The sequence below is a fragment of the Esox lucius genome, chromosome 13, assembly GCF_011004845.1.
Source record: "Esox lucius isolate fEsoLuc1 chromosome 13, fEsoLuc1.pri, whole genome shotgun sequence".
Taxonomy (NCBI): domain Eukaryota; kingdom Metazoa; phylum Chordata; class Actinopteri; order Esociformes; family Esocidae; genus Esox; species Esox lucius.
Genome location: NC_047581.1, coordinates 13498945 through 13526413, shown reverse-complemented (window position 1 = coordinate 13526413; position 27469 = coordinate 13498945). Strand labels below are relative to the sequence as shown.

The following is a 27469-nucleotide window of genomic DNA, read 5'->3' as shown; positions in this document are numbered from 1 at the left end:
GATGGATGGGGGGCTTGATGGACAAGTGAGCTCCTATGTTCAAAAAGGTATCGTGTTCCTGTGTTTCCGTCATTCACTTCTGTCCTCCCACTGGACAAGGCCTGTCTCTCAGGACCAGTTGGTTTAATTACTGAGAAATACAAAGACTGTCTGTAATTCCTAGTGAACTGGAAAATGTAAACAAAAATACATGATTGACTTATTTTACAGGAAATCCAAGTCCCATGTTATATGTAAACATAAGAACTCAAACGTCACTAAGCTCAGTAGACTGACCCAGTTTGGATTCCTCAATGGAAAGTAGTGTATCTGATTAATTTAAAGGCTCAGGTCAAAGGAGCGTGGTTTTTCAGTGTCTATCCCCAGTGCCAGTGTGGTTTGTCTAGGCTTATTAGGTTTCTGCTCTGGAGGAGGGGGAATATTTTGACACTGAGACCAGAACACAAACAGTGTCCCAAGGCAACCAACCTGCTTTAGAGTTGCATGTCTGGGAGTGGGAGAGTTTGGATAATGCCTTTCAAAGATATTCTACATTCAGCAGCCAGTACAATTTATTATTACATACAGGTCAACTGATAAACATGTTAAGGTTTCTATTGCAATGTGTAACTAAACACTTTGACTAAGCTGAGTGACTAAAGCATAATTTTATTCAATGCACATTTTACCAACGTGAAAGATACAATCCCCTTTTGCAAACAATTTTTATAATGTTTGTTGTTTGTTTTTGTCTCACTGATCAAAGTTGTCGATTGGTATTTTGATCTTATCTTTAACCTTTTCTCACAAAGTTCACTATTTCCCAAATTTTATAAATTATGAAATAACTAACCTGGGTCCATGTTGGCAGGCAGTGTACAGGGCAGTACTAGAGATGGGAGAAGAGGAGGATTCAAGTGGTTCTCTGCAAAACATGCCAAACCACAGAGACGGAACGTGGGACTGTTTTCAGCCCGTAGCTATGGCCTCCCTGAAATGGCTACAGCTTAGATACCTCCTCACCACAAGGGCGAAATAGTATCATGTTTGTTTAATAATTGAAGGGTGCAAGTGTGTCGGTGTGTGGGTGTGTCTGGTGTGTTTTAGGATGTGATAAATTTACAGAACGCAGCAAACTTTTGCAGTTTTTTTATCCTTTCATTTTCCTATCCGGTGATGTAAAAAAGTGTATAAATCCCCCAAAGGTTCACAGCTGTACAAATACATATTCCCAGAATCTCTCTTATTCTTAAAATACCACAAAAACAAGCTTAATGTTTGGATAATAACTAATCACCTGCCTATACAAAAGAAACCAGACAGACCTAATTCAGCCAGCCCGAAACAGAAAGCGATACTATATCTTGAGAGTCTAACCCTGGTCGCCCACCGCTTTGTTAACTACTACACCACATAAATGTACGTTTCCTGGATGACACTATAGCCTCTATACCCTGATCAATATCTCTGTTGCCACTGACCTTTTTAATAGTTAATTGGCCATTCGTGAATGACATTGATTCAGTTAAACTGACTAACTTTTGTTACTACCTCCACCACAAACAGCGACTATGTATTGCGTTTGCCACTGGCCGTTTTAACAGCGTATTAGCCAGTAATAAGCTTTACCGGTATCTACTAACTTACTGGAATAGTCATAAGAATTGAGCAATTGCTAACGAGTCTGCCAAAGCTATTTAATTTCATGGTATAAGAACGTATTTTTTAATTTTATGGAAAAACAACGTACTTTTTTCTTTCATCCGTAAATGACATTTATACAATAACTATCAAAATAAAGGCGACGATAACTAACTTCTTCATCAAGTGAAAAGACGAGAGAATCGTGGAATATATCAGAAATTATTAATAAATATAGTTTCTCTCAACTAATTCGAACTTTGATCTCCCACATCAGATGCACGGGCTTAAACCACTACACTACAACGTTACAGGTCACGGTAATCGCTAAACTCCCTTCAGGATTGTGTTAAACTGAGTAACGTTTCTTATTAAGTTTACAACGGTTCTATAGTTATTAAGTCCGGTCCTCTAACCACTATGCTACTTAATAAAGGGTAGTCAGTCACTCACTCACTCACTCACTCACTCACTCACTCACTCACTCACTCACTCACTCACTCACTCACTCACTCAGAGACATTCGCTCTTCTTAGCCGGCTCCGTATACGAGGTCCGGGAAAAATAAATACCGATCAGCCATAACATTATGACCACTGACAGGTGAAGTGAATAACACTCATAATCTCGTTATTATGACACCTGTCAGTGGGTAGGATATATTAGGCAGCAAGTGAAGATTCTGTCCTCAAAGTTGAATGTGTTAGAAGCAGGAAAAATAGACAAGAGTAAGGATCTGAGCGACATTAAGAGCCAAATTGTAAAGACTAGATGACTGGGTCAGAGCATCTCCAAAACTGCAGCCCTTGGGCGAAGGTTGCTAATGTCTTAGGAAATGTACAAATGTACAAGGTTCTCAATAATAATTTTTGATTGAAATAATAGTTGTGTCCTTTAAACTTTGCTTTTATCAAACAGTTCTCCGTTTGCAGCAATTATAGCCTTGCAGACCTTTGGCATTCTAGTTGTCAATTTGTTGAGGTTATATGAGGAGATTTCACCCATGCTTCCTGAAGCTCCTCCCACAAGTTGGATTGGCTTAATGGGCAGGTTGTAAGTACCATATAGTCAAGCTGCTCAAAAATAGCTCAGTAGAGTTGAGATCTGGTGACTGCTGTCCACTCCATTACAGACAGAATACCAGCTGACTTCTTCCCTAAATAGTTCTTGCATAATTTGGAACTGTGCTTTGGGTCATTGTCCTGTTGTTGGAGGAAATTGGCTCCAATCAAGCACTGTCCACAAGGTATGATAACTTTCCTTCTTCAATATCCCTTTACCCTGTACAAATGATCCACTTTACCACCACCAAAGCACCCCAGACCATCACATTGCCTCCACCATGCTTGGCAGATGATGTCAAGCACTCCTCCAGCATCTTTTCATTTGGTCAGCATCTGATGAATGTTCTTCTTTGTGATCCGAACAACTCAAACTTTGATTTGTCTGTCCTTGACACTTTTTTCCAATCTTGCTCTGTCCCGTGTCTTATGCCCATCTTAATCTTTTCTTTTTATTAGCCAGACTGAGTTATGGCATTTTCTTTGCAACTCTGTTGAGACTGGTGTTTTTGTGGGTATAATTTAATGAAGCTGCCAATTGAGGACCTGTCAGGTGCCTGTTTCTCTAGAAACTAGACACTAATGCATTTGTCCTCTTGCTCAGTTGTGCACCGGGGCCTCCCACTCCTCTTTCTCTTCTGGTTTGAGTTGTTTGTGTTGTTCTGTGAATCGAGTAGTACACAACATTATACGTGATATTCAGTTTCTTGGCAATTTCACACATGGAATAGCTTTTATTTCTCAGAACAAGAATAGACTGAAGAAGAAAGTTCTTTGTTTCTGGCCATTTTGAGCCTGTAATCGAACCCACAATTGTTGATTCTCCAGATACTCAACTAGTCTAAAGGACAGTTTCATTACTTCTTTAATCAGTGCAACAGTTTTCTGCAGTGCTAACATAATTGCAAAAAGGTTTTGTAATGATCAATTAGCCTTTTAAAATGATAAACTTGGAGTGGCAAACACAATGTGCCATTGGAACACAGGAGGGATGGTTGTTGATAATGGGCTTCTGTACATCGATGTAGATGTTCTATGACAATAGTCATTTGCAACATTAACAATGTCTACACTGTTTTTCTGACATGCATTTGATGTTATTCTAATGGACAAAAATGACATTTTCTTTCAGAAACAAGAACATCTCTAAGTGACCCCAAACATTTGAACAATACCATACATGAGTAAAAGATACAATTAATGCACAATGTCAATAAAATAACATGTAGGATTACATTTTTATTAATTTCACATTTATTTTACTGGGTAAGTTGAGAACTGATCTTCATTTGCAACGGTGACCTGACCAAGTTAAAGCATTGTGCAAAGACAACATAAAGTGTCACAAAATATACAAAGTACAAAGTGCAGGATACACAATGTAATCTGTAAAAAAATCTCTGTACTGTTTGTGGAAAAGAGGTCTATTTAGAGAGCTAAGTCAATTAATATGCTGAGGTGGCAGAGCATTAATAATGGACCAGTAACACTGAATACGGTATAGTGCGAATTACTCTGCAGATGGTACATTTTAAATATGTGGTTGGAGGTGACACAGAAGCTGAGTCATAAATGTGAAATAATGAAAGTGCAATAATAAGGGTGGAGAATTAATATGTGCAATGATCGGAAATAATCTCTGACAATAGTTCCTGAAATACATAGAGGGAGATAGGAATTTCAGGGTTTTGCAGTTAATTCCAGGCAGCAGCAAGCAGTGTTAAGCAGGATTCAGCATTTAACTGGGAAGGTTATTTCCATCAGTACATAATGAAATGTCCGATGTGCAACAGATGCAATATAATTACTATATATGTACACTACACATCAGTAAGTTCAAGTTAAACGTTTTTTTAATCAAATGCACTGAATAACACAGCGTCATTCAGAACAATGACATTTTTGTAACATGGCACACGACATCAACACAGCAAGGATTAAGAAATGTTTAAAGCAAGAGCAAAAATACACAGTACATCATGTAAACTAGCAGCAATTTTAAGTGTAGAATGGGGAATATGAACAATATGGGTAGAAGTATTGAAAATTATAAATATGAGTCTAATATGCCTATGAATGTTACATATAAAAATATTCTAATGTACATAGAAAGACATCAGAGCATTTGGAATGTTCATGTGATCAATATGATCATGGATCAGTGTTATTGATTGAGGAGCCTTATAGCCTGAGGGAAAAAACAGTTTTTGAGTCTGGAAATGTGTGCCCCGATTGCTCCGGTAGGGTCTGCCAGACGGCAGCAGTGTGAACAGACCATAGCCTGGGTGGCTGTGATCTTTAATGATGTTCCCCCATCTGCCGCTTCCTGAAGTCCATGTACATGGCCCCCCACTTTTAAGGTACTACAGGTATTTTCTGAATTAGCTTCGCAGGTTTATTAATTTGTGCCGTTAGTGAATGCATGAGAGCTGTTGATGAATAGTCTTAATTGTAGACTTTGCGATTGCCTTTGGAGGTAGACATGGCAGCACCATCCGATATGGATGAAAATACCTCAAATAAAAGCTGACAGTCTGCACTTCAATCGCATTGTCATTGTATCCTTTCAAACTCAAAGTGCTAGAGTACAGAACCAAAATAACAAAAAATGGTCACTGTCCAATGAATTATGGTGCTCAATTATGGTGATGAATATTGAAAAATGATTGTGTCTGTCAGATACTTATTTGGCATAAGCCTTCACCAAAGGGTGAAAACGTGACATGCTTGGATAACGCCCCTGTTTTGTTTTCCTTCAAATAATTGCAGTGTTAAATGTCCTTTCAAGTTACAGGTCTGTCTTTTGATTGTTACATTGTCGTGCTCTCCTGAACTTATCTGCTTACATTTATGAGAGCTCATCACAACCTGATACTGGAGTATTTTAATTGTCTATGATCTGTCTATGTGGGCAAGAACAGATCAAAGGGTTCGTTTTCACCAAGTACAAACATGGCTTTCCGTGTAAGGTACAAATTTACTTTGACTTCTGATATGTTTTCCTTGCAATTATATGTTCTTCTCTTTGTATAGTCATAGACTCACCCACATTCTAACTGTGTGACGAGTCATTCACTCAGGACCCCATCTCCTACAGTACTGCTTGAAAATATGTGAGCCCTTTGTACAATTTTATATTTGTTTTGTATTCACCATGAACACTTCATTTAATCAGAACCAATCTTTTTCATCTGACATAACAGGTTTATAGTTACCAATTCCATGTATTGGTTTAGTGGGAATCACGTTTGTAGTAGACAAACAAAATTAAAAAGGAATTTGTACAGATGCAAAAATAAGTGAACCCCAAGTTGCATCAAGTAGCTAAGTAGAAACCGGTGGGTAAATAACTGGGTACCAAAAGAACCAATTAAAGGAGTGATCTTTAAGAAAGAGTTTGGGCAGGACTCTGATAAATAGAGACAAGAAACCTGGTTGGTTTGGTGTTACCCACTGGGGTGAATGCAAAACACACCATGTGAGAGGAAAGGAGGGTTCTCAGAGGACATCGGGAAGAGGGTAGCGAGAGCACAACAGTCTGAGGAAGGCAATACAACCATCTCAAACAGAGATCTTGGTTGAACACCCCTCAAACCTTACTCCATTGGCTAAGTTCTGTAAGGAGGGGCAAAAATTCCTCAGAAAATGTCAGAGACGGATTAGTGGCTATGGGAGGCTTTTACTAAGTTTTCACTGCAAATGCAGATGCCACAAGCTGTTGATTATAGGGGTTTACATATTTTGCACTCAGGAAGTTTCTGTTAGCACTTTTCTCATGAAATCAATGAAAATATGTTATATTTGTTAAGGATTTTCTGAGTTTATTTTTATATTTTATACAAAAATTATGACAATCCCTTCAGGATTCACATACTTTCAAAATGCACTGTTTATTATAAAGACTTTTATAATCAGTACAGGAACTCTAAGCAAGTAGTGTTTCTCCCATGCTGCATGTAAAACAATATTATTTTCCCTCAAGTGTCTTAATTCATTCTAATAATAAACCACCACTATTTTTTTATTAGTATTTAAGGCTGAAATAGATGAACTGATGTGAACTGATATAATAGAGGGCATTATCTGGAGTGTGTATTCTTGCAAGAGGTTAGAATTTCCTATGTGTGTATGATATGTCTTAAAGCAGATGCTCATTTCAAAAAGAGGGCACATCTACTTTCCATGTAGTAAAATCATTTCTGGTTCTGCATTAAAGCAGACTTCATTCCTTATCTACTAACTAGTATGTTTGATTAATCATTGTTATAATGAACACAGCCCAGTTTAAAGAAGTTGATTATGAGAGCAGGCCAGACAGTCGTCAAGTGTTTGTATGGGATCTGTTTTTGGACAAATTAACCAACATTGTGGACTGCTGTTTGTAAATTATACTGACAGTACTATAGATAAATAAATTACAAAATATGGGTTCCTGTTGTAAAGAGCCAGAGAGAGAGATTGAGCCCCTGCCTCCCACATCTTTAGAAAGTCTGGACCCCATGAGAGTGTTCCCAAAGATACATTGACGGCCAGGATCCCTCTGGAGGTCCACAAGAAGGGGGAGGGGCATGTTCATCAGTGTTCTGCAAGTGCTTTTTTACAGCATCTGCTATAGAAAAGCCAGAGTTCACTGTACTAGTTAATGGTTAACATACATAAACAGTGGCTACTATTTCATGCCTCTTCCCGCATTTATTTCCTGACCTGGCAATAACTGTTTTTTTTCACCATATGGGGTTAATTTAGAAATCCTGAATCTATTGTTCTTATTGTTACAGTCCAAAACTCTGCTACAGGTTATTGTTGGAATATTTCTACTTCGGTTATTGATGATTATGTTTCCAGATGTACTGAAGGGTGATCATTTCACACTGTCTGTGAAACTCATTTCTGTTGAGCAGTCCCGGTTTTAGCTCCAACAGTCTCATTTGAAGTTGTCTGTGCTGACTGTCAACTGTAGGAGATGGGGGAGCATCCCCTCCTCTGTTCTCCTATTTCCCTCCCCCTATTTTAACCACTCTGCCTTGTCAGTTATGGGCCTCACATTCTGATGATGAACCCTTCAAAACCTTTGCCCAAGTCATAGTTGAGAGGCAGGACACGAGGCGCAGAGCAATAGTGTTATGGTTTGGCTGTGTTCTCCTTCCCCTTTTCCCCCTGTTGTCTTTGTCCGTGTTGTGTTCGTCTGCACCTGAGGAACTAGGTCAAGGAGTGTGGCCATTCACTCCTGCACAGTATCCATACAGCTGCAGCTCATTCCATTCATCACCTCTGCAGTATATCTACCCAGGCTGTTCACCTCTTCGATGCCAGATCATTAGTCTACACTGGACTTTCTCAGACTGCCCACTCCGATTCTCAGTTCTTCCTTGGATTCCTCTCCGCCTGCCTCGTGCTTCACTACAATCCAGAAGCTGCACTGCCCAAACTCCCCCTTTTCGCATTAAGTTTGACTGTTCAAATAAACATCTCTGACAGCTATCTGCCTCAGTGTGTGTTGTCTCTGTGTTTTGAGTCAAACGGCAACCTAACATATAGAACATCCTTTTAATGTTCGTTTTGTCAACACAAAACAGAAAACAACAAAAGGAAAGTCAAACCGTAAACTTAAGGGCAGCAAACACAAAGCTAATCCCAAACAATGGCCGATAAACAAAAGACAAACAGAACAAATTAACAAAGGCTCTTCTTGGCCATCGATGCCCATATTCAAACTGTGTGACGAGTCATTCACTCAGACGAACATGCATCGTCCGTAACATGCGTCATTCGTCTACACCACCTACGTCACATGAGCAATGAATGCGTCGTCTGTCTGCGTGAAGCACATTGCAGAAACTGATGGGCGCATGGCATCTAACGTCCGTTATGCTGCTGGGGTATATCCGGGAAAGCCTTTTTTGTCATTTTGGCCCTTAGCCCCTCAAAAGGTCTGAGCATGGCCCTGACTAGTACCCACTCTCTAAGGAAGCCATCAAAGGAGTTTTGGCCTGACGGCCCCTCCTTACATGGACAATGTTAAAAAGATTTTGCTACTTTTGATTTCCTTCAGGGTAGCACCCTCATCCAGTAGGCTGATAACCTGATAGTTGTCTCCCCATCAGGAGAAGCCTGTACTGAGGACTGTACTGGTACTGCTCAGGAAGCTGCAAACGGCCACAAGGTATTGACATCTAAACTGCACTGGTGTGCTCTGGAACATGTTCCCTCATCTCTCCAAACTGAGTGGCAGCTATCAAGGCCCCACGCCGTCCCTACCAGACGAGGTTCAAATGCAGTCTTCCTGGAAATAGCGGGTTACTGCAGGTCCTGGATACCTGACTTAAATGCATAAATACTGCCAATGAGTTGTGGAATCGGGAACAGGTGTGTTTTATATTGGCCAGAGGCAAGTGGTCTCCACTTCCTGGTTGGCCCATTCGGCCTGCCTGTTGGTCTGGGGATGGAAGCCAGAGTATAGACTGACCGTTGCGCCGATGGCCGTACAGAAGGCCTTCCACACCGCAGAGGTGAATTGTAGACCCTGGTCCGAAACAACATTGCAGGGAAACCCGTGAAGCCGGAACACATCCAAAGCCAGGTGAGACCAGGGCCGATTTGACATTTCATCAATACATGTTAATCTGGTCTAAACCAGTTAGGTTTATTCTCTTATCAGTTTCTCTCTGTGCCCAAGGTTTCACCCAAATGCAAGTTGTCCACCTTCATTTTACAAAGACCTCTTGACTTCAATAGTCCACTCATGTCTTGTCTCCCTCTTAACTACGACACCATAAACATATCTTGCATTCTTCCTACTTGGCTAAATACAGATTTGGTCCATTTCTAATTAGCCTAATACTAAACCTAATACTAAACCAATTCTCTACTCCCCTATACATCTGTAAAAGGCCCTACCAGATTAGTTCAACACATTTCTATATCAATCCACCCTTTTGACATAAAACAACTTTTGATGTCAATTCATAAACGATTTACTCATGGACATACAAGCATCAAATTAACAGGCCTCAGGCTGCAACTATCAATAAACTAAAAACATTGTAGTCATCCATGATATCATCATTCCAATAATTAAGGAAGGGAAACAGGTCTGGAATGCCCTTGTTCTGGGTCATCACTGGCATGTGTCTGGACCAGTACCTGTGTCTTAATAGTTAGGGAAAGGAAACAGGTCTGTAATGCCTGGTTCTGGGTCATCGTTGGCATGTGTCTGGACCAGTACCTGTGTCTTAATAGTTAGGGAAGGGAAACAGGTCTGAAATGCCTGGTTCTGTGTCGTCGTTGGCATGTGTCTAGACTAGTACCTGTGTCTCAATAGTTAGGGAAGGGAAACCGGTCTGGAATGCCTGGTTCTGTGTCGTCGTTGGCATGTGTCTAGACTAGTACCTGTGCCGTAACCCTTGAATCACACATTTTTATTAAACATGATGATTACATACAACAAGTAAAAAGGCAATAACATCAAATACAACCCACCTGTCTCTTTAGGAATGCAACGGCATGCTTTCCCATCACAGACTATATAGACCTACTCCGGCAAAGCTCCTAGAGCCGCGAAGTTGGTTTGAGTCATGGCGGGACAATCAAAATGTTTTAAACTCCTTGTGGCTCCTGAAGTCTGTCTGTAATGCAGAGCTAGCTGTTATGCAGTTCATAAACAGATATTGGTGACCAGTTCTGGGCACAATCACCCAAGTGGAGATTCTCTGGTGTGGCAGCACTGGAACAATTATGCAAGGCGATGGTCATTGAATCTAAGTTGGTATACATTTCCCATGGGATATAGTTAAGCACTGCATAAATATGAACAAAAAAAATCTGAAAGTAAGGGATTACAGGTCCTGATCTGGCTTCATCCTCCATAGTGCGACTGCACTAGGGTCATTTGCATCCTTACAATATAGCCACGTGCTCCTATTTGCTCATTGTAGGTTAACCTAAATAATGTGTATCTGTTCACTCCCATAGGACGATGGTGATTGTTAAATTCTACTATCACCCAATAGACCAGATTTAATTTGACCTTACTCGGCTGGTCAGGAGTGGCTAACGGGGTATAACGGTCCTTATCAGGTGTGGTCATTTATGCCCCCAACCGGGTGCCTGCCAGTCTACCATAGCTCCCTCCTGTATTTAGGTGGGTCCAATTCCCCTTATTATCTTTTAAAACTGGGCTTGTCAGTACCTAGCAATCTCCATTAGGGGGCAGTTAATCATGTCACAAGAGATTGACTTAGTTTGTTCAAATCTGCTTCCTACATGTATTTGTGGTTTGGGCCTTTTCTCATTATGTGTCATATTTACAATCTGTCCTTGTTTATCATAGTGTGGTGTGAAGGTCCACACTATCGGAATGACAACAACAATACTTAAAATCAGCAGGCACCCGGTGGTGCATTTTATTCCTCTGGTCCTCCTGAAGGGTCTCCATGGTCCTTGTCTCTCTGGCACCATGGTCGCAGGATGTGTTGGAGTACAGAGGTTACTAGCATTTGTCTTGCACCGCTCTTATGGTAAACTTCAATTTTGCCCTTCTTTTGCTGTATCTTCTAACGCTGGAGCCTTCTTGCAGTGTGTGGCTTGGACCCAGGTTCCTCTTTCAGCTTCCTTGACAGGAGACTCAGTTGAACCTGGTATGGCCCCAAACCAGGGTAGCTTGCTCCAGTGCTTTGTTTTGCAGTCCTTGCTGACTACCCAATCCCCAGGCTTGATGTGGTGCAGTGGGCCTCAATGGGTGTGGGAAGGGCTGCTCTCATGCTCAGATGCCTGTTTCCAGTTGGTGGCATAATGTCACTGAAAGGGATTTGTGATGTTGAACGTATACCTATTGAACATACACTCACCTAAAGGATTATTAGGAACACCTGTTCAATTTCTCATTAATCCAATTATCTAATCAACCAATCACATGGCAGTTGCTTCAATGCATTTAGGGGTGTGGTCCTGGTCAAGACAATCTCCTGAACTCCAAACTGAATGTCAGAATGGGAAAGAAGCAATTTTGAGCATGGCATAGTTGTTGGTGCCAGACGGGCCGAACTGAGTATTTCACAATCTGCTCAGTTACTGGGATTTTCCCGCACAACCATTTCTAGGGTTTACAAAGAATGGTGTGAAAAGGGAAAAACATCCAGTATGCGGCAGTCCTGTGGGTGAAAATGCCTTGTTGATGCTAGAGGTCAGAGGAGAATGGGCCGACTGTTTCAAGCTGATAAAAGAGCAACTTTGACTGAAATAACCACTTGTTACAACCGAGGTATGCAGCAAAGCATTTGTGAAGCCACAACACACAATTAGGAAAAAGAGGCTACAATTTGCACGAGGTCACCAAAATTGGACAGTTGAAGACTGGAAGAATGTTGCCTGGTCTGATGAGGCTCGATTTCTGTTGAAACATTCAGATGGTAGAGTCAGAATTTGGCATAAACAGAATGAGAACATGGATCCATCATGCCTTGTTACCACTGTGCAGGCTGGTGGTGGTGGTGTAATGGTGTGGGGGATGTTTTCTTGGCACACTTTAGGCCCCTTAGTGCCAATTGGGCATCGTTTAAATGCCACGGTCATTGTTTCTGACCATGTCCATCCCTTTATGACCACCATGTACCCATCCTCTGATGGCTACTTCCAGCAGGATAATGCACCATGTCACAAAGCTTGAATAATTTCAAATTGGTTTCTTGAACATGACAATGAGTTCACTGTACTGAAATGACCCCCACAGTCACCAGATCTCAACCCAATAGAGCATCTTTGGGATGTAGTGGAACGGGTGCTTCGTGCTCTGGATGTGCATCCCACAAATCTCCATCAACTGCAAGATGCTATCCTATCAATATGGGCCAACATTTCTAAAGAATGCTTTAAGCACCTTGTTGAATCAATGCCATGTAGAATTAAGGCAGTTCTGAAGGCGAAAGGGGGTCAAACACAATATTAGTATGGTGTTCCTAATAATCCTTTAGGTGAGTGTATAACTGCAACACAACTGGGTAAGGCCAGGCAACATGCCATCAGACTTTCATCCAATGGGTATTGTTCCGTCAACTCCCAAGGAATGGAGATAATAGATAAGTCCTGAGAACAAGAGGATCTCACAGATCCCATCCTTAGGTTGAAACCTACGCCTTAACAAGGCAAGTTTTCCATCATAGTCTATATCAAATGTTCCAGAACCTTTTTGGTTGATATGTGTTTCCATATCTGGTCAGTCTTGACTGTGCTTAAAAAACTGTTACCTCTATCTTACTTTAAACAAAACAATTTCTAAAACAAATTTAAAACAGATTATGTGAATGGAAAAGTATGAGCCATTGCAGATGCCAATATTCTGCTGTTACTATACAAACAGGAAAAAACTTTTGTTTCATGTAGCGCCTACGTAACATACCAATATGATAATCCCTAATAATTAATAATCATCAGACATATCATACCTCCTCCCTGTTATCTCTCCATCAGCCAAACACGAGGGATAATACCAGGAGGTGCATGAAAAATTAAAATAAACATTGTGACCAGGCGTGGATATAACATCCAGACTACAATGCAGACAAAACTTGTACACCAAGGGTAGTATAGAAAACATGCAACAACACTCACACACGTCCCTCATTAGGTCATATGTAAAAACTTCTACACAATGAAACATATTAGAAATTCTCGTTATTACCGAGCAGACCTAACCAAATAATATGGTACCCTCCACCGGGGAATGCCGGCTGACCAGACTGTCAGCGAGGACACTCCTACCTAGCCTCAAGTTGAACCATATGACCATGCCTGTTAAAAAATGTAGGCTACAGCTGCACCTCCGTATCAGTCTAGGAATCAAATGTGAAATGACCAACCATGTTAGCATTGTTAGGTAAAAATGTTACTACCTCTTAAATAATAAATAATAAAACATTTTATTCTTAGGGGCCTTTCTAAGCACTCAAGGTCACCATACAAGACATAAATCACAATAAAGATAAAAACAAACAACAATACTAAAAGCCGATGAATTGTGATGATGAACATTGCTATAAGCAGATGAAAAGTGATCATGTTGGATATGCCAGTGTGAAAAGATGAAAGTGAGTTGATGTTACGGATGTCTGCTGGAAGAGAATTCCAGAGGCAAGGGGCAGAGCGGCTAAAGGCTCTAAACCCCATAGTGATCAAACGGGCAGGAGGTATAGTGAAGTGAATAGAAGAAGACCTGAGAGTACGGGTGGGCATGTTGATATGAAGGAGGTCAGTGAGGTACAGAGGAGCGAGGTTGTGAATGGTCTTGAAGGTGAGGAGCAGAATCTTAAAATCAATGCGGTACTTTACAGGGATCCAATGTAACTGCAGAAGAACAGGAGTGATGTGATTAATAGAAGATGTTCTGGTGATGATACGAGCGACTGAGTTCTGAACCAGTTTAAGTTTTTGTATAAGTTTGAGAGGAAGACTGAAGAGAAGAGAGTTACAGTAATCGATACGGGATGTAACCAGGGTATGAACGAGAATGGCTGTACTAGTGGGTGTGAGAAACGGACGGAGATGATTGATGTTACGTAAATGGAAGTATGCTCACCTAGTCACATTATTAATGTGAGCTTGAAATGAAAGTGTGCTGTCGAAGATGACACCCAGACTCTTAACGTGAGGGGAGGGAGAAACTGAGGAGTTATCAATGGAAAGCGAGAAATTGTCATGTTTTGTCAGAGTGGATTTGCTGCCAATGAGGAGAACATCCGTTTTGTCATTAAGTTTGAGGAAGTTGCAAGAAAACCAGGATTTGATTTTCGTTAAGCAATCAAAGTGGGATGTGGGTGGGAGGGTTGAGTTAGATTTAGTTGACAGGTATAGCTGGGAGTCATCCGCATAGCAGTGGAAATGGATATTGAATTTACGAAAGATATGACCAAGAGGAAGTACTTAGATGATAAACAGAAGGGCAGGACAGAGCCCTAGGGAACACCAGTAATGACAGGAGATGGATGTGATTTGAATGTTCTGAGTTGGATGAATTGAGTGATTATCCCTCCTACCTAAACTAGGCACCTTTAAAAAACGGATGTGTTGTTCAGTCTGGCTATAGTATACATAGTCTTAATATCATAATATCACTTAAGGTGAAAAGATAATTTCCCTATCCTATGCCATTGGTATGTTATACAGCGATGTACACAGCAACGTAACATTTGTGTTGAAATTCTAAAATTCGTAAATATTATGGCTGAACTGTGAAAACAGACATGACCACCAATATCAAGCCTGTCCATGTTATGTTGTTCTCTAACGTATAGGCAAAATGCTACACAAAAACAGACTATTGCCAGGTGCTGGGGAAAACACCAAATCAGCAACCTCATTCCTGTTATGGGCTGTTGCACTCATTTGTATAACAATCTTTAGCACAAAACCTAGATCCCAAAATAATGTGCTTCCTAACTGAATAAGGGAGAATTGCAGCAATGCAACATGGAATGTTGCAATTATTATTTTCAACTAAAATCGTGACAGCGATTGGGAACGAATCGCCACGCAGTGGGTTGTTTTATTTATTTATTTATTTCAACTGGGAAAATGGGAGAGCGACATGGAACAATAATGCCTCTAACAATGCTTCAAACACGGGTGTGATACCATCAATAGCCGAATATGAGTACGCATATATTCACCCATCAAAATAAATCACTATTATATGGAAGCCAATTTCCGCCAGTAAAAGAACAAAATATTGATAAAAAATTAAATTGGGAGGATGAAAATTTAGAGAAAAAGTCCAACTTATTAGAGAAAAAGTCATAATTATGACATACAATGTCTAAAACTATGAGATAAAAAGTGCGCTCAGTGGCACTGTTTTTTCTTCAAAGGTCCCTTCACCTGCCTGGCCATACTCAAATGCGGCTACATCAGCCTTCACTCTTTCTTTAAGTTAAGTGTTATCACAGCTTTAATATCATACTAATTGTAAATGTAACTTAACATAGTACCATGAAGACTTGCTATGTTGTTGAAAAGCCTGTGGATATTGTCATATTGTACATGTGCACTGAGTTGTCTTCTGTAGTTTAGCTAGCTATTCTGGGGTACATGCTAATGGAATACCGAATATTCTCAGTTACAACAAGCACCTCATATGCCTAGGTGGCACAGCTAGCATGGATAGCATTGATTATTGCATGGATATCTCGGCTACCTGTTGAGTCTAGAACCACGTAATTAGACCGGTGCTTGATAAATCCACCAGTGGACTGGAAAAGGTGCACCTCATCACGCAGCCCAAAACAGGCTGGTGAAAGTCTCCTGCCCTCTGCGGAAATAACATAGAGGGATTCCTGGTTTGCAAATGTCTTTTCAGTTTCAACGGCTTTAAACTTTTGTGTGCGAGAACATCTGAGCAAAGAACGCATTGGGGATGATCATTAATGGTAAAGCAAGTGAATCCAAACTGTATGAATTCTTGATATTTTCCTCGTTTGGACAGCTTGTCAGGCCTTAGCGTTTCTCATTTCCTGTAGGCTTATTTACATTGGCTTTTCTGAAGGAATGCTTTCATTAGCTGTTTGAGAGTGTAGTCATGTAATGTCTTTGTTTGCAGAGCTACAGTCGTAGACTACATGTCGTAGGCTATGTATATTTGCTAGCTAATTAAGGCGTGCTCTGCAAGAACTGTTGAAGTGCGGCTCGACGTTCGGTTAACCCGCACATCAGTTTCAACTAACAAGTTCTCGTTATGACATGACGTATATTTAAAAAAATCTAAAAATTTTACATAGGCCTATTTAGTGTACTCTATTTGTATTCTTCATTAAATATAGTATAGCATTTTAAAGATTTATTAAAATTAGCACTTTAATTTATTCATTCTAGAAATCATCGTGCGATGACAGAGGTGCAGAGGATTATTGAACTTTCAGAAGATGCGTCATCTAAGTGACTACTTAAGGTCAGGGCATGTGGCTGAGGAAAACATAAAGCCAATGGAACAGGAGAAGGTAGTTGATATAGAAAATGCTTAATTTTGACAAATCACACAAACATTAAATAACCCTAAGTTTTGAACAGCTTTGTAAATAATATCTGGTGTAGCAGGCTGTTCATTATTATTATTGAATGCACTTGACCTAAGATTTCGCAAAAAAATAATTATTGGATTCCAGTGTCATTCATCTTATGACAGATGACCAGCTAAGAACATCTGCCATCCTATGGGGATCGACTGGCTGTTTTTGGATACTGCAGACGGAAGGAAAAATTATTAATGCTGCGAGCAGCGTTTCAGGGGGCCAATCGGGGCACAGGAAACATCACACAGCATGCTCTCACTAGAGAAATGTTATGCTATTTAAAAATGCCCAATGCCGCTAGTAGTCAGGATGTCCAATCGAAGGAGAGGAAATCAAAACAAAACAAAAAGATTTTGAAACCAGAAAAGGAACCAGGCAATCCTTGTTTAGCCGATTAGGAGGGATGAATATTGTTGTCGCTGGCAGGTTTCAATCCCTGGTTTTCTATGTGGCAGACTGTCTTTAATCATTACACTATTTAAACAGCAGAATGCAACTTTTACCTCAGCCATTAAATTTTTGCTGAAATAACATGGACAAAATAACATTTATTAACGGAACTAAAGAGTAGTCTTGCACAAAGACTATATAGCTAATAGCTATACATCCTACTTATAACGAAAACAATGACTCCAATCACTTCATGGCTGATGTGTCTTTGGAAAACAATAACAGTATATAAGGGTCACGTAAAACAATTCTTCCCCTAAACATATGAGAATCATGGTATTACAGAGGGGATATATATTGTTGTGTGAAGGGTGAAAAGTACTGAGTGGACAAACATTTCTGAAATACAATATTTGAAACATCTCAGAGGGGAATTGAACCAGGGTCAGAATATTGCAGAACAGGGATGTCAGAATATTGCAGAACAGGGATGTCCCCACTACACCACAGGGGTTACTGGTTGTCCCTACAGCTCTCTATCGTATCCAAATGTAAATTTCACGCCGGCCATTACAATTTTGCTGAGATAAAGTTGGCAACAAAACGTTTGTAACGGAACTAAAGTGTACTGTTGTACAAAGATTATTATAGATGGCTAGCTAATAGCTATACATCCTACTTATAACGAAATCAATGACTCCAATCACTCCATGGCTGGTTCCTTTCTTTGGAAAACAATAACAGCATAAAACGGTCACATAATACAATTATTCTCACAAATAAATGAAAATCATGGTATTTCAGATATGTATTGTGGAAAGGAGTGGAAAAGCATTTATGAGACCTAGAATTTGGAATGTCTGAGAAGGGAATCGAAAAGATCTTTGAGCGACTTGGAGGAAGGATCTCAAGAAACAAAGGTATTCATGTGTCTGAGAGAGAGCATCTAACCCCTCTAAAGAATGCTCAGAAGAATCATAGAAAATTTTAGATTGGTTGGATGCATTTCAGGGAAGGGGATTTTGTGTAGGTACACACCAAAAAGGGTGGGGGAACCAATCAAAAACAGAACTTGATTGAAAAGGCTATGCAGTTGTTTTTTCGGGGTGGAAAAAATGCAGTGGGGAGCCTTACTGATTTTGACATTGATTTAACTGACTTTCAGCTGCATTCTTTAGAGGATAGCATCACAGTCTGGGAACTGTATGAAGAGACAAAATTCCCGGTCTTACGTTTCTATTTAACAACCAAAAAGAGACATTCCCAATGATATAAATCTGGAGGAGAATAGTGATGCAACTGTACAAGAAGGTGAAAGGCACATTACAGACCTGATGTCCATCGCCGCTCTCCAGACACTTCAGAAACAGATGCTGTGGAGATAAATACTTCTGATATAATTTATGTTGGAACCAGCACAATATTTGCAAATGCAAGCAGTGAGTGTTTCCCTTCTCTACACCACAGTCAACCAAACTGCATCTATTTTGCCAGAACATGAAACATTACTTCATGTGGAAGCTTTAGAGGATAGTGGCATTGTAACCCTCCACACAGAAAGCATCACTAGGATGGAGCACACCAGTCTTTATGATACTCTGCCTCTTTATCAGGAACTGCCTTAAGAATTACCCCAGCCTCCTTCAATGGATTTGTGTACCTTCCTGTAAAACTTGCACCTGTATTTCTGGAGCAAGCTGTTTTGGGCTTTGTGGAGACTGATCTTGTAGACAGCTTTTTCCAACTATGTGTCAGAGTCTGAGCGAGTGATCTTTGAATCTTGTCATTCAGATTTTCAAGGTGTTGACCAAGAAGAATTGTTGGAAATCATGGATATTCACAACTGCCGTAGGCTTTCAACAGCAGATAACATAGAGCAACTCTTGAGGGAGCTTGCTCACCAAAAACTGATTCAAGAGCCGGCTTTTGTGATTGAACAGTGGAGCAACACGTTTGCACCTGTTTGATCAGAGTTGAAAGGGATTGCCGCAGTCTGAGAGAGCTACAACCAACATCACAAAAGATCATGAGATCAATTACTTACCTCAGTATCCAGAATGCACAGGAGAAACTAATAGTCAAGTATGTAAGTGCATACCTTAAAGTCAGACACCCAGCACCTCTCCTTTTTCCTCAGATTTTGCACTGGATCAGACCTGTTCACAGGAGAGAGTATCACAGTCAGTTTCATACTAGTTCAGGGATTTCAGAGAAGACCTCTTGCACATATACAGTATCTAACAAAAGTGAGTACACCGCTCACATTTTTGTAAATATTTGATTATATGTTAACGTGACACTGAAGAAATGACACTGCTACAATGTAAAGTAGTGAGTGTACAGCTTGCATAACAGTGTAAATTTGCTGTCCCCTCAAAATAACACAACACACAGCCATTAATGTCTAAACCACTGGCAACAAAAGTGAGCACACCCCTAAGTGAAAATGTCCAAATTGGGCCCAATTAGCCATTTTCCCTCCCCGGTGTCATGTGACTTGTTAGTGTTACAAAGTCTCAGGTGTGAATGGGGAGCAGGTGTGTTAAATTTGGTGTCATCACTCTCACACTCCCTCATACTGGTCACTGGAAGTTCAACATGGCACCTCATGGCAAAAATCTCTGAGGATCTGAAATAAAATTAATTGTTGCTCTATATAAAGATGGCCTAGGCTTACATTGTAGCAAAGTGTCATTTCTTTAGTGTTGTCACATGAAAAGATGCCCTCAAATATTTACACAAATGTGAGGGGTGTACTCACTTGTGAGATACTGTATGTGGCTGTTACTTGGAGTTGCCAGTCAGTTATGATAAGATTCAGATCCAGATGTTTGACATGAAATTAACAAAATCTTAGAAAGTAACATGTGAGTAATGGATATTGTCTAAGAACCAAAGATTTCAGCCAATAGGAACTGGACTGCTATCAGGTTCATATTTAGGCTTTGTAGGTTTTCCAGATTGTTGGCTTGTTAAGTACTACAGCTACCTTGTTTAACCTTAATGAGTTTCACAGCTTTAACATGCAGTCCAAATTTTTCTGCTGCTTTTTACCACTTTTTTGTTCTAAACATACAATATACTACTATAGTTATGAAATTAATCACGTGGTAATGTCTAGGGTAATTTGGGATATGAGAGAACAATAGAGGAACCTAACTATCTGTTTTCTGTTTGATACATTTACTACTTAATCTAATCTCCACACACACACACACACCTCCGCTGTTCTTTTAGAGTGAACACAACTTTACATCAAGTTCACTTCATATTAACATGTGTGGATATTAGTGAGCTGCACAGAAGGGAACCAAAGGAAATAGCATTTTGCTCTTGCAAATATACTCGTACTTATATTCTTTTTATATTTGTACTAACAGGGATATTTCATTACTTATGTTCATATTACTGCTGTTGTTCCAAATGCATTATTTGTTTTACTAGTTACCTAAGCAGATCAAACATTCATTATCAACAGAAATATTTCCTTGCTGAAGCTAACTCAGTAATTATCAGAGTTAGTGTTAAGTAATTTCAGCACTTCACTCCCACAATATCTTCATTTAAAATAAAGATTGTTTGTTAATAAGAAAACAAATATGGCACACAATAAACCAATCTTGTTTCAATTGACATTTTTTATTCCACATTACAAGCACTATTTTGCTTATTCTATTCAGGTGCTGTTATTGTTCTTTACCAAAAGACAGCTTGGCATTGTCAACCATTCCATAAGTCTATAGATGGGTTACTATTGAAAGCTCCCTGCTGTAGCCAGTTAGATGAAATTTCATGCAGTTAAAATGAAGACATTATGCTTTGATTGTTTACATGTTTTAATAAATGTTTCAGTTAATACCTGTGGATTTTGAATTTTTACTCACGTCTTAGTCAATGTAAGGACAATAAAGTACTTTGTGTGTGTCTCAGGTATCAAAATTTGATGGAATAAAAAGGGGCTTTTACATCATTGTCATGCTATTTATTACAAATTTAAGAATTGTCCTATGCCTTATTTGAAACCGCTACTCTGAATACGAAAATGATTATTCATGCCAACCAGAAACTATGTATTTATTATCAATTCTATGCACAGAACACAGGCAATTTTTATTTTATTTTTACACATGTGGCTCTTAAAAATATTTTGGGCAATCCTTTCTCATAATGGGTCAATAACCTGTATTGTTTGAAGAAAGCAAAACTGGATCAAGGACTTGTCCAAGACGTTGTCTGAGAAGTAGCCATCTTCTCTGAGTTTGTCAAACAGGTCTATCCTAAACTGGACACACTCACTTCTCAAGATCAGCCACCATCGTTCAATCCGCTGGTTTCCAGTGCTTGGACCAAAGGTTACATTGTCTATTTCAGCTTGGTTCTCAGAAAAATGCAAAAATGAGTCTGGCCGGGCACCCACCAGCATTGATCACGGCATCTATAAAGTAGCCAGTGATGATCTTTGGGTCATTGTTTGTTTTGTAAGCTTCAAGCCATATCATATTTCTGTAAAACCCATCAGTGCATCCACTGATTGAAATTCCAAATGGCTTAAGCTTGTCGTTGCCATCAATGTGCCAGACATAGTTTGGACCACAAATGTAATAAACAAGTCTTCGCAGTCTGTTTCTTGACCTCAGATCAACACCTTCACCAGCCAATATATGTAGCTATAAATCCTTTCAATGGTGCGTTTGCTTAGTACAATCCCATGTGAATCAGCAATCAAATTTAAGTATTTCATATGTTGTAAAGCCATGTTTAAAGTAGTCTTCAGTCTACTCACAATCCATTTCCGTGTCAAATTGAATTGGAGAACTCACGCTAAAAGGCTGCTACTTTGACTGTTGTGTGAAAGTATCTCATAATTGTCTCTCTCTTATACTTGTCTCAATTTACTTTTAATCTCATTATTTAGACTTTTAAACTCAGAATTATGACTTTTTAACCCATATCCATACACTGGGTCGAGCCACCTTCTCTAAATGCCTGTATATTGTGTTTGCATTATATCAGTATATGCAGGATTGTGTAATGCAAGCAAGTTTATTTATATAGCACAATTCATACATGGAAGCAATTCAGTGTGCTTTACAAAGAAAACATCATAAATAAATCAAACATAATAATCAAACACAGAATAAGAAAATAGAAATATAAAAACATATGAAGCTATAAAAGCTGTAAGGCTAAACGTTTAAGCGCTCAGTCATAGGCACATGAAAAGAAGTGTTTTTAACCTGGATTTACAAGTTTTATTAAAAGGTCTGAAAACCTCCCATCAAGAGGTCTGAAAACCTTTTCCCCCAATGGAGCTAAGCGCTTATTCATAGGCACTTGAAAAGAGGTCATTCCTCTGATTGCACCGTGTAATGGATTGATCTCACCGGTTGATGTTCTCTGGTCCGTCTCCTCTGAACGTCAGCACCCCCCCTCAGGCGGTTAGCGTTCCTGCGTGTTCCCCTTGGGTCTTGTGGGAACAGTCTCATGCGAGTCCAGTGATCTGTAGCACCAAATCTGAAACAGCCGTTGTCTCATTTTCCGTGGGTATCTTCCCAATGTCCAGTCGAACCACAGTGGCGGCAGCCATTATCATAAACATAGCGGTTAGCATAGTCTCTTCCTCAACTCTGGCTGTCCTTGGTCTTAGCCGCTGTAAACAATGACTGGGCCAACAGAATTTACATATCTGGTGTATCCTCCTTCCCCCTTTTTTCTTGTCAAGACCTGCGTAGACTCCCAACACGATTAAGGAGGAGCAAAACAAAAAACGGCCTGCAGCACCACCAGGGCCACAACAACATAGGTCGGGCCATAGAGTAAAACGAGTTGAGGGTCATCTTGGTCTCCAGCGGGGTTGGCTACGTCGATGGTAGGGAAATGTTCTCCACCGATTCAGTGTTGCTGGGCAGGGTGGGACGATGCAAAACTCCAAGGTCTCCCAGCAACCAGCCTGTCGGGAACACCTCAGAAGGGTTGGGGTTGGTCAGAGGGACAGTCCAGGACAGCAAACAACTTGGGCGGAAATAACTACAACACAGAGATCAGTACCCCCAACACCACTTTCCACATACTGCACGCCATCCAATCAACTTGCCATTGTTCCACCAGCTACTCCTTTAATTTACCTCATCCATATAGCCTACCTCCAATCTGTTTGAAAGGCCATGCAGCAGCCTCTGATAGAAACTGCCATCACCCTAAAAACCTAACAACACCCAAAGATACCATTGCTCACATGTCCAAACACCAGTTATGTTACATTATCTTTGCCGGTCCACTGCAGGCACAAGAGACCGTCAAAGATATACTACTGCACTTACCCATTACCCACTTTACCCATTACCCATTACCCTGTAAATCTACAGCTCCAAAGACCACTGCAACTTTTTCTTTCCTTTCCAAAAAAGTAAAAAAGGAAGGTTTTGAGTGAGGAACAGAAGGGTTAAAATTAAGAGACCACTGCAAATTGAACACTTCATCCAGCACTGGTAGGAACCCAAACGCAGACCGGACGAGTGAGGTGCAACGATACGTATTTATTGTGAGTGTGGAAGGCTGAGTAAGTGGGTTGGTTCGAGAGCAGGTGCAGAGTAGTCGTGAGCAGGCAGGGGGTCAGTACACAGCCTGCTGGCAGAGGTATAGGTATGTATCAGGCAGAGTAGTCGTAGATAGGCAGGAGGTCGATGGTGATGGTCGTCTGGTGGAATCCTGTGGTCACAGGGAAACAAGGTAACACAATACAAACTGGGCATTTAACTGAGCGGATTATAGTTTAGACTGGGGAAACAATCACACCATATGTGGTTCTGGATGGGGGACAACATAGTTCTCATTCTCCTTGATGTTAAACTTGTAAGGAAAGTATCCTATTTTTTAATCCTTAAAACCCATAGCACGTGGCAAAGCCGCCAGCTTCATCGTTAGGAAACAATGACTATTAACATATCTCTGATTGAACGTGGTGTCTGTAAAAATCATGGGCTTGCTACCATTAGCAATACGTGTCGCGCTAATACCATGTTAACAAGGTGTTCCATAAAGATGTAATGGTTGTGTTCAGATTGAGAGGTGAGTTAATGGCGAAAAAAAGAGTTAATGGCGCTAAACTTAACTGTATGAACAGCCGAAAAGTGAATATAATGCCACATTGTGCAGCGTTTGGTTGTAATTTCCAGTCCAAAGGCAACAAGGGGAGTGATGTAAGCCTCCACTGCTTTCCTCACGAGAAGATAAGAAAACAGTGGGTGTACAACTCCCTAAAGACACACGGCTGTGTTCACGCCACTTCAGCCCTGATGCATTTAGTCGGCTAAAAGAGCTCACAAGGGCGGCTGGTTACAAGCGAAGACTAAAACCAAATGCCGTGCCTTCAATTTCCCCCCACAAGGTGCCTAAACGTCCGCACATAGCGAGTGAAAGCCGCGCTAACACATGTCTAAGGCAAGAGACTCTGGACACTCTCCTGATAAGATGTAAACAATCCGCTCCTACAGTTGCAGTCGTGGAAGACGAATCATCGGACACTACGCCGATCATGGAGGTAACCGACAATCCACCATATGCTGTTAATGAATCCATAACTGTAGGCCTACAGTGTTCGCCAAGTATGACCGATGCAGACGGATGTAAACCAGTCGGATGCAGCTGTACAGTGGCCAGCAGATGTGGACTACCCAGTAAAAACGGACCATACATACGCAGGTAAACATGAAATTGAGTTGGGTAAACGTGTACAGGAGGATGACGTTGGTAACTCAGGATCTGTTCCTCTCACATGATGAACTTGGCGAACAGAGTCAACCACAGTACTGTCAGTCTGATCCCTTTACATTGTAAATTCATCAGATTTTTCTCAAAGCACCCAGGAATCACAAGCTTCAACTAAAACACAAAGAAATTAGGCTTTTTCTAGTTTTTGAGGAACAGTTAAACCAATTGCTTCAGCGTTGTTTAAAGTGTGGCTCCCTGATTGTCCAGAAAGAAGTGAAAGAGCTAAAAAATTAAGGATCACAGTGTGACAAAAAGTGGAGCTCTTTACAGCAAACGCTCTCGTTCTAGCTTGGCATTGGCAAGCAGTTGCAGCACAGACACCAATGGTTTTGCCCGACTCTCACTTCCTCAACTCTCTGATAGTCTTAATTTTCATCATGTAACTCTTGAGTAGGCCTACCATCTTTGGCGTTATTCTCTTGATTTAAGCCTACGGTGCGCTCGGATTAAAACTGAAAAGGCTGAACGGCAGACGTGTTCATCACGCTGTTACTGTAGGCCTACTGTCAAAACTTAGCTGGTACGTTGGAAAACACTAGACGCTGCGTAGCTGGTACAACCATAGACTGTATATAAAAGGGTACAACATTTACACGTCACTACCTAGAATGCGTTGAGACATACATAAAAATGGCGGCCTACGAGTGAACTGATTTTCAGCGTTTTTACAAAAAAAAGAAAAGAAAAAAAACATGAGTGTTTTTGTACCACCTTTTTTTTTTATATAGCTGACGCCCAAGTTATCTTATAAGGCCAACATGTCGTACTAGTCGGGGTTCCTGTAAAACACCACTCTCAGACAAACGTGTGTTCATTATAATCATCAGCTCTCATGGTCACATCTACCGAGGAGATCAGAGGTTCACCAAACAACTATCTGTAGACGATCAGTGGGTCCTAGTACAAAGTCTGAAGCTCTATAAATCAAAGTATCCTAGTCTTCCATATTTTAATCAGAAAAAAATACGAAAATATCTCTTACCGAACTTGAGATGCTACAACCGCACTAACTATAGCAGTGCATTTTTGTGTGTGCAATATTTCCCAAACAGCTGTCGTTTAATCCACTTTCCCAGCAAGACAGAAAAAAAGGTTGAATGTTTCATACATTCCACAACTTCTCAGATATTCAAATCTGCAAATATTACAAAACTGTCTCTTACCCAACTCAAGATATTGCAACCAAAATAACCATAGCAACACGTTTTTTAGCAATGTTTCCCAAACAGCAGCCATTTAACCCACTTTCCCAGCAAGACAGACAAACAGTATGAGTATTTCATACAGTGAGCACCATTATTCATTGGACAGTGACATTTTTTTGTTGCTATTTTGGTTCTGTACTCTAGCACTTTGAGTTTGAAAGGATACAATGACAATGAGATTGAAGTGCAGACTGTCAGCTTTTATTTGAGTGTATTTTCATACATATCGGATGAACTGTTTAGAAAATTATAAAAGCTTCTGTACATAGTCCCCCCACATTTTCAGGCAGAAAACATTAGACAGTTTAACGTAATGTAGAATAAAGTAATAATTGTTAATGTATGGTCCTATATCCTTTGCATGAAGTCTGTGATTAATCAACGTCACCAGACACTGGTTATCCTCTGCCAGGCCTGTACTGTGTATCTACCCCAGTGATCCTCTGCCAGGCCTGTACTGTGTAGCTTCCCCGGTGATCCTCTGCCAGGCCTGTACTGGTATCTACCCCGGTGATCCTCTGCCAGGCCTGTACTGGTATAGACCCTGGTGATCCTCTGCCAGGCCTGTACTGCGTCTCTACCCTGGTGATCCTCTGCCAGGCCTGTACTGGTATCTACCCTGGTGATTTTCTGCCAGGCCTGTCCTGCAGCCATCTTCAGTTCAGTCTCCGCTTCAGCATGTAAAATGCATGTTCAATTGAATTCAGACCTGGTGATTGACTCTGCCAGTCTAGAAATTTCCACTGTTTGGCCATCAAGAACCCTGTTGTTGCTTTAGCAGTATGTTTAGGGTCATTGTCTTGTTGCATGATGAAGTACCGTCCAATGAGTTTGCAGGCATTTGGTTTTCTCTGAGCAGATGGATGTAGAACAATGAATTCTGAAGTCTACATCATTGATGAAGACAAGTGAGCCTGTTCCACTGGCAGCGACTCTGGCCTAAGCCATAGCAAGACCCTCCAGCATGTTTCACAGATGAGGTGGTAGGCTTTGGATCATGGGCATTTATATTTTTACTCTTTCCATCACTCTGGTACATGTTCAGCTTTGTCTCATCTGTTCACAATACTTTTTTTCCAGAACACTTGGGGCTCTTTTACATGCTTTTTAGCAAACTGTAATCTCTCCTTTCTGTTCTTCAGGCTTTTCAGTGGTTTGCATCTTGTAGTGTACCCTCTGCAGTCCTGTTGGCATCGTCTTCTATGTATGTCAGACATTGACACATCTACACCTGCATCCAGGAGTATTTTGATCTGTGGGGCTATTGTCAGGGGGGTTTTCTTCACCATAGCGAGTATGCTCTGGTCATCCACTACAGTGGTCTTCCTCTGTCTAACGGGTCTTTTGACACAATTGAGTTAGCAGGTAG

General features: G+C 40.5%; 1 protein-coding gene across 1 annotated transcript in view; it reads right to left on the bottom strand.

The window, feature by feature from the left end:
* Nucleotides 1-23819, bottom strand: part of prrt1b (proline rich transmembrane protein 1B) — a 28773-nt gene extending 4954 nt beyond the window's left edge. Inside the window, exons 1-3 of the mRNA XM_034296659.1 lie at nt 23776-23819; nt 19224-19281; nt 18457-18498 (exon numbers count right to left, since the gene is read on the bottom strand). The gene's annotated coding sequence lies outside the window, so the exon portion shown is untranslated. The remainder of the gene's footprint in view (nt 1-18456; nt 18499-19223; nt 19282-23775) is intronic.
* Between the last annotated feature and the right edge of the window lie 3650 nt (nt 23820-27469).